Raw genomic sequence first — 6,640 nt, 5'->3', positions numbered from 1 at the left:
AAATGTTGCCATAGTTTGCCATAATCAGGTAATACTAACAAAGTGCACTGTTATATTGACAACATGACTAAGCATTTTGTTCTTGTTTGCGAACAATGACACAAGAACTTTTCATTCTGATGGCACTGATATGTTCATTGACATAAATACTTACTTTTGAGAGATCAACTAAAGATTTTGAGTAAGTTACAGGCTTTTGCAGGTAATCCATTGTGTGGTGCTGTTTGTACGAATTGTTTTGAGAAATGCACATACTTTTTTGCAAATATTAAGGATGATTTGAGAAATGCACCAATGCGACTGAGAAAAACTGTAATATTCAAAACAAGGTGATGTGAACAATATGGAGTGCTAAAACTTCAGAGTGTGTTTCATCCATACTCAAAGCTGGAGGGTGCTTGAAAGTAAAAAACAGACTTACAGAAGTAAATAACTTATGAAGTGCCAAAAAAATATCTGTAATTAATAAATAAATATACAGTAAGAATAATGCAGTGCTAATTGACAGCATGTATTACAGTATAGAAATTAGTCTGCCTTATTCTGTAATAAAAGAAAAAGAGAAAGAGAGAAAATGTCAATAGAATAACCAATCATAAAATTGTCATAAGGAAAATACAGGGAAACATATTACAGAATACAAATTATTGGTAATTGTTCAGCAGTGTATTTGATTTAAGAGATAAGAAAAAAAATGTCTCAATTAGACATACGTACATAAAAAATAATAATACATTTTAAATAAAATAAAATGGTAGGCCTATTACATTTGACATCACTATCCCCCTTACTAAGGATGGCTACGCCCCTGATAGTTCCAATTATAATGTTAGGCACCAGCATCCTGACAGCCCTACAGAGAAATAGCAGTTTGGAGAACAGAAATAGAAGATAGAAAGATAGAAAGTGTTACCAGACATATAGTGAAAATCATGATTTAAAACACTAACAAACATAATTTTTTTTTTCCATTTCTATACAACTTATTAAATTGTGATGTCAAATATTTTGTATCTTTGAAAAGCCCAGGATTGGCTATTGACTTCAAAAGCACATATATATTTACATTTATGCATTAAGCAGATGCTTTTAACCAGGTAATCGAATGCACGAGCAAAGTATGTTAGTGTCATGCTCTATGGATGATTCAGCAACAGGAATGTTATGCATATTCCCTTTCAACCCCAAAAGCTAAAGCTATGGAAAATGTGTGGGTACAGGTATCCATCACTCTTCATGGAAAGACGGAAGTTTGAGTTCCACAATTGGTTTTAGTAGCTGAGATGTAATTATGATTATGTGTGGGCATTCCTTTGCCTTCAAAATCCATTTTGAAATAAGAGAGGCTAGACCAGAAAACTGTTTACAGTCGGAGATTCTGAGAGATGATCAACAAATGTGACAGCTTTATTTATTCATCGCCTATAGAATAGCAATTTAACAGCCTCCACAAACCCCTAAAGAATCATTAACATACCAAAGCTAACCAATATGACTTACATAAGCTTGCATTTCCATTTATTGACTAAAAAAAGCATGGATATGAGAATGTATGTGATACATGGAAAATGCAGTGATTACTGAACTTAGAGAACCATTATAATTACTATTATACTACCCAATATACTGTATAAAACATGCATTTCTTATCAAAAAACCCTTTGTCAGTTGCAAAAATTAGCAAATCGAGATGCTAATACAATTCAGTCACTCCAGTTATACTGTGTCTTCAGAATAAAAATTTATGATGAAATTAATAAAGTTTACCAAAATAGCACCAATGACATGCAATTCGGTAATACGACTAAATTTGGGCTGATCAGCTGTTTGAATGCATTTATTTAGCAAACAATTTATCAAAAGTGACTTACAAAACAAATGAGGAATATAATTAGTTTGACTCTGAGGAAGCAGTAACATGAAGGGCTATAAAAGTACCGGAATGTTTTGGAGAAAAGTACTAAGAAAACTTTATTTCACTTAGAAACAAATCTGTAAGGCCCTTTGGAGGAAAAATCCTCCATCTGTTCAGATGAGCCAAAGATAATTTCTCTGAGGAATTTTCCAGTATCCCTCACTCACAGCAAGAAATGTGCAACACAGATTGATTCTGAAATCCCTGGAAGCACTTTGCACAGTATCCATTGACAGATGCACTCTTGTAAATCCTCCCTGGGTCACTAAAGGATACCCACACTGTGTGCTCAGGACACTGAAACTCGCCTCATTTATACACCAGATGAATCATATGCAGAATGAGAACATTCATTCCAAATGAAAGTTAAAAGCATGACCAATGCCAGTGTCAAATTAGTTTATAAATCAGTATGAAGGACTGTGGTGGAGATTGAAGAGACTGAAGAGTTAGCATCACACTGATTTTTCACACATCAGTTTTGGATAACTTTGGATAACTGCAAGTAACTGCGAATGCACATCACTGGGCACTTACAGCCGAATGGAATGCACCTAAACACCTTTGGACCCCTAATAAATAAAAAGACCAAAAACCTGAAGACATTCACAAAAATCAGCAACCATTAAACATGAAAAACAATCTGTTAATCTTTGTTTTTGCAATAAATGGGGGGTTTATTGAAGGCTGTTGTACACACCCTGGCTTATTTAGATAACTATACTTGAACCAGCGAGGAACTCCTCTGCACCTTTCCCCCAGTACTCCTCTCTCTCACACACACTTAACTCAAGCATTTAATCACAACACAAACAACTAAAGTGCAACCTTCACATTAAACAAAACATTTTGAACATTCCAATATTATAGTGTAAAATCTGTGAAAATGATTATGAAATGCCAAAGCTGTCAAATTAAAAAATAACTTTCAATTCTAAGATTAATATTTCAGTCAGTCAGTGCCAAGACTTGCACATATTCCATCCGCTGGTAAAAGAAAAATTTCTTGCTGGTTCTTGTGGTGGTAAATTTAGCCAGGGTCATTATCAGGGTTTTGTCTTATCACAGAAAGCGACTAGAATAACGCAACCATCAGAAATAGGGCACTGCTAAAAATATTAACCCACATACAGTGAAGAACAGAGGACAGACCTCAGCCAGCAGAAAAACAAGGGCACAAACCTACTGCACACTCATCAAGGTTTCTATGCAGCAAAAGTCTCTTCCTACATAATAGCATTTTCTGCTGCACCACTACAGATAACCTCCTCAAAACTAGAGAATAAAAAGTACTTTGTGAAATTTAAAGGTACACCATGATAACTGCAGGTTACTTGGAGAGGAACATTGTTTTGTTTGTGCTTCGGTGCAGCTCTGTACCACCATGTACCACCGTGTAGTAGAAATTAAGGTATATGCATTTGCATGTATATTTACATCTAGGGCTATTAGTCTATATTCTAAATAAGGTATTTTGAATTAACAAATGATCGGTTTTTACATCTTGTTAATGCTGTCTTCATTGCTGAAAAATTTCAGTCCATTATTTTTCATTACTATACTGTACATTTTCTTTGATAGTGTACTTATTCTAAAAAATAAAAAAATCAGACAACTAATATTATAAATCATCTTTTAAATCATATTGAATTGGGGTAAAACAACAGGACAGGTTTGAACAGTTCTAATCCATTTCAATGCAAAAAAAAAATTCCTACATTTTCATATGATCTGGTGGGTGGCTGGGTGTGAATTTTTTCCCTCTTTCTATAAAAAACATGATAGACTCTTATTAAAATAAATAAAAGGATTGAGAAACACTACAATAATGCTCTTTGAATTTGGAATGGATTTTGCGCCCTCTTGTGGATTTTGAATGGGTTTCCGTTCCACTGGAACATTACAACTCTCAATCAAGATAGGCTGACTAACAGCCAATGAAGTAGATGATAAAATTGGCTGATATTTTCACATTTCTTAAGCACTCTATGCTGCATTTTAAACCAGGAGGACTCCCAGTAGCAACAGCACATCCTTGTGGCGTGGATGATACAGAAGAGCATACACAGCATATGGTGATATGGAGAGACACAGAGGAGACTGTTGACAAAGGAATTGTTGAATAAAGTCATTATTTGTTTTCTTCGCTTACAAACAGTGTTCCCATCACTTTATATAACCCAGATTGCACGTCTGATGGCAGATGGAATATTCTGACGATGACTTTCATACCTTTTATTGACCTTGACAATGTTATTTACTTGGCAGTCTATGGAACAGTCACAGGCTGCCCGGTTTTCATCCATAATATCTTAAATTGTGTTCCGAAGATGAACAAAGCTTTTACGGGTTTGGAACAACATGGGGGTAAGTGATTAATGACAAAATTTTCATTTTGGGGTGGAGTATCCCTTTATAAGTTTTTCAGCATCAGAAGAGACAACTGTCTTAGTAGCAAGGTAGAAAAAGGCTATTCTGCAAACACTGGAAATATGACTGGCAAAGCACAGATTGCTATCAAACATAACACCCAGCTGCTTAAATGTTGAAGACAGCATGACAGTAATTCCACCCAAAAACAGATTATATTCTATCATCTCAGGTTTTTGATCCAATAACTAATGCCTTTGTTTTTCCTCAGAATATATTTGATATCACAAATACACACTGCTAACTTGGCAAGTGTAGTCTGGGGGAAATATAAAGTACCATCCGGATAATAGTTAAAACTAATGTCATGGTTCCTGGTAATGTCTCCAAAGGAAAGCATAAACAGTACAGTGCAAGGACAGAATTAAAGGACCTAATACTGAGCCCTGTGGCACTCCAAAAACTTTACTTGTTTTTTTTTTTTTTTTTTTTTGTCTGGCACTTCATCATTAACAAAAATTTGAGACTGATACAGTAGATAGGACCTTTTTTGCATCATGGCCTCAGTGACAGCAGTTGAATCTTACAGTAAAATGAAAGTTTCTTCCAAACATGTAACATACTGTATTTGTTTGCCGTACTGAAAGTATATAACTAACTACATTCAGGGTAACACTTTAAAACAATTTAGACTTTTCCATCATTAACAAATAACTACAAAGCAGCAAATGAGTAAAACAATATTTATATTCTATTAACTTCTATAACCTGACAAGAAAATCTAATTAACAAATTATTAACTAGCACTCAGTTGAATACTATAGTTATATAGTTAACTATTAGATAATCAGTAACTTCTGTTTTTCCATACCTCCTAGAACTACTATAAACTACATACAGTTTCATAATGTGGAACTAATCCATAAAAAGCAGGATACATAAAAATTTTAACCATTACTTTAACGTTATTATTGTTAACAACAACTAGAATTTTACCACTTACACAATCAATACCTAAACAACTGACATAATGGTTGTAATAATATCTATTGTGTGTCACTTTGGCACTAATATCAGAACCTTAATGTAATCTTTCAAATCTATATTGTAATTTCATTGTATTTTATCAATACTGGAAATTTCAGAAATTGTTTAATGATCTTGTGTCTGTAGTATTCTCTCTACTAGTACTTTTACAATGACTATGTTTACATGGACATCAGTAATCTAATTATTTACCTTATTCTAAATAAGACCATATTATGATTCAGGTGTTTACTGTACATGAGTTGCTTTTAGAATACATACATGTTATAGTACATAGATCGATTATAATGGCACACGTCATTACGTCCCCAAGCAATGCCATCGGACGTCCAACCCAGAATTTCACGCATAAACATATAGTTTGTCTTCGTTATGATGCCATATACAGTATTGGGCGTTTCATTTTCTAATTTTACGAAAGCTTCAAGTGCTGTTAATTATTTGTCATACTATAGGTGCAAACAGATGAAGGCGTTGTTGAAGCCATGCTCTTTTGCTTGCTGTCAAATGGTTGACCACTGGCGTGTGTTTATCCTGTCGCAAAACGCGGCGAAAAGTCCTACACGACGATAATAGTGTGATTAAGGTGTGTACATGTCTATACTGCACTTCGATAATGCGACTAAAATAGGAATACTCCACATTCCTTAATTCAATTAGTGTTTACTATGACTATGACTTTAGCTGAATTAAGGTATTCAAAAATCTCTGTTTACATGGTAGATTCTTAATCAGAGTATTGTCTTAATCGTGTTAAAATCGGAATATTGTTGTCCATGTAAACGTACTCGGTGAGATGCATTTCTGATCAGTCTGGAAATAGCCATTGATTTTCTCTTCTCAATTATACTTCATCCTGGTCTATTTTCAAAATGGCAAACACGCACAGTTTGACTATTTGTATTCATCATTCATGAGATGAATTACTTATACTATGATAAGGATTTATAACATTTTATTATTTGATTGTAATAGCAATATGAGCCATTAATGAAGAACATCGGTCAATAAAGAACTCCTATGTGTCCTCAGGATTCTACTGGACATGTCTGACTTGACCTTTGACACTGTAAATCACCATATGTCTCAGTTCTGGTGACCTGCCCATCACCAGTAAGATACTGTGGCCAAATTTGGCCATGCTGATTTCAAAGTTTCACTTGTTTTCAAAATATCCAATATGTAAGAACTTGCATATTTTCCTAGTTTATTCTCTTTTGGCAAAACATTACGAATGAAAATTAACTGACAACAACAGATCCTGTATCAATGTACCAATGAACAGAGAACCCTGAAATAATGTATAGA

The sequence above is a fragment of the Cyprinus carpio genome, chromosome B12, assembly GCF_018340385.1.
Source record: "Cyprinus carpio isolate SPL01 chromosome B12, ASM1834038v1, whole genome shotgun sequence".
Lineage (NCBI taxonomy): Eukaryota > Metazoa > Chordata > Actinopteri > Cypriniformes > Cyprinidae > Cyprinus > Cyprinus carpio.
Note: the sequence above shows the minus strand (reverse complement) of the source record.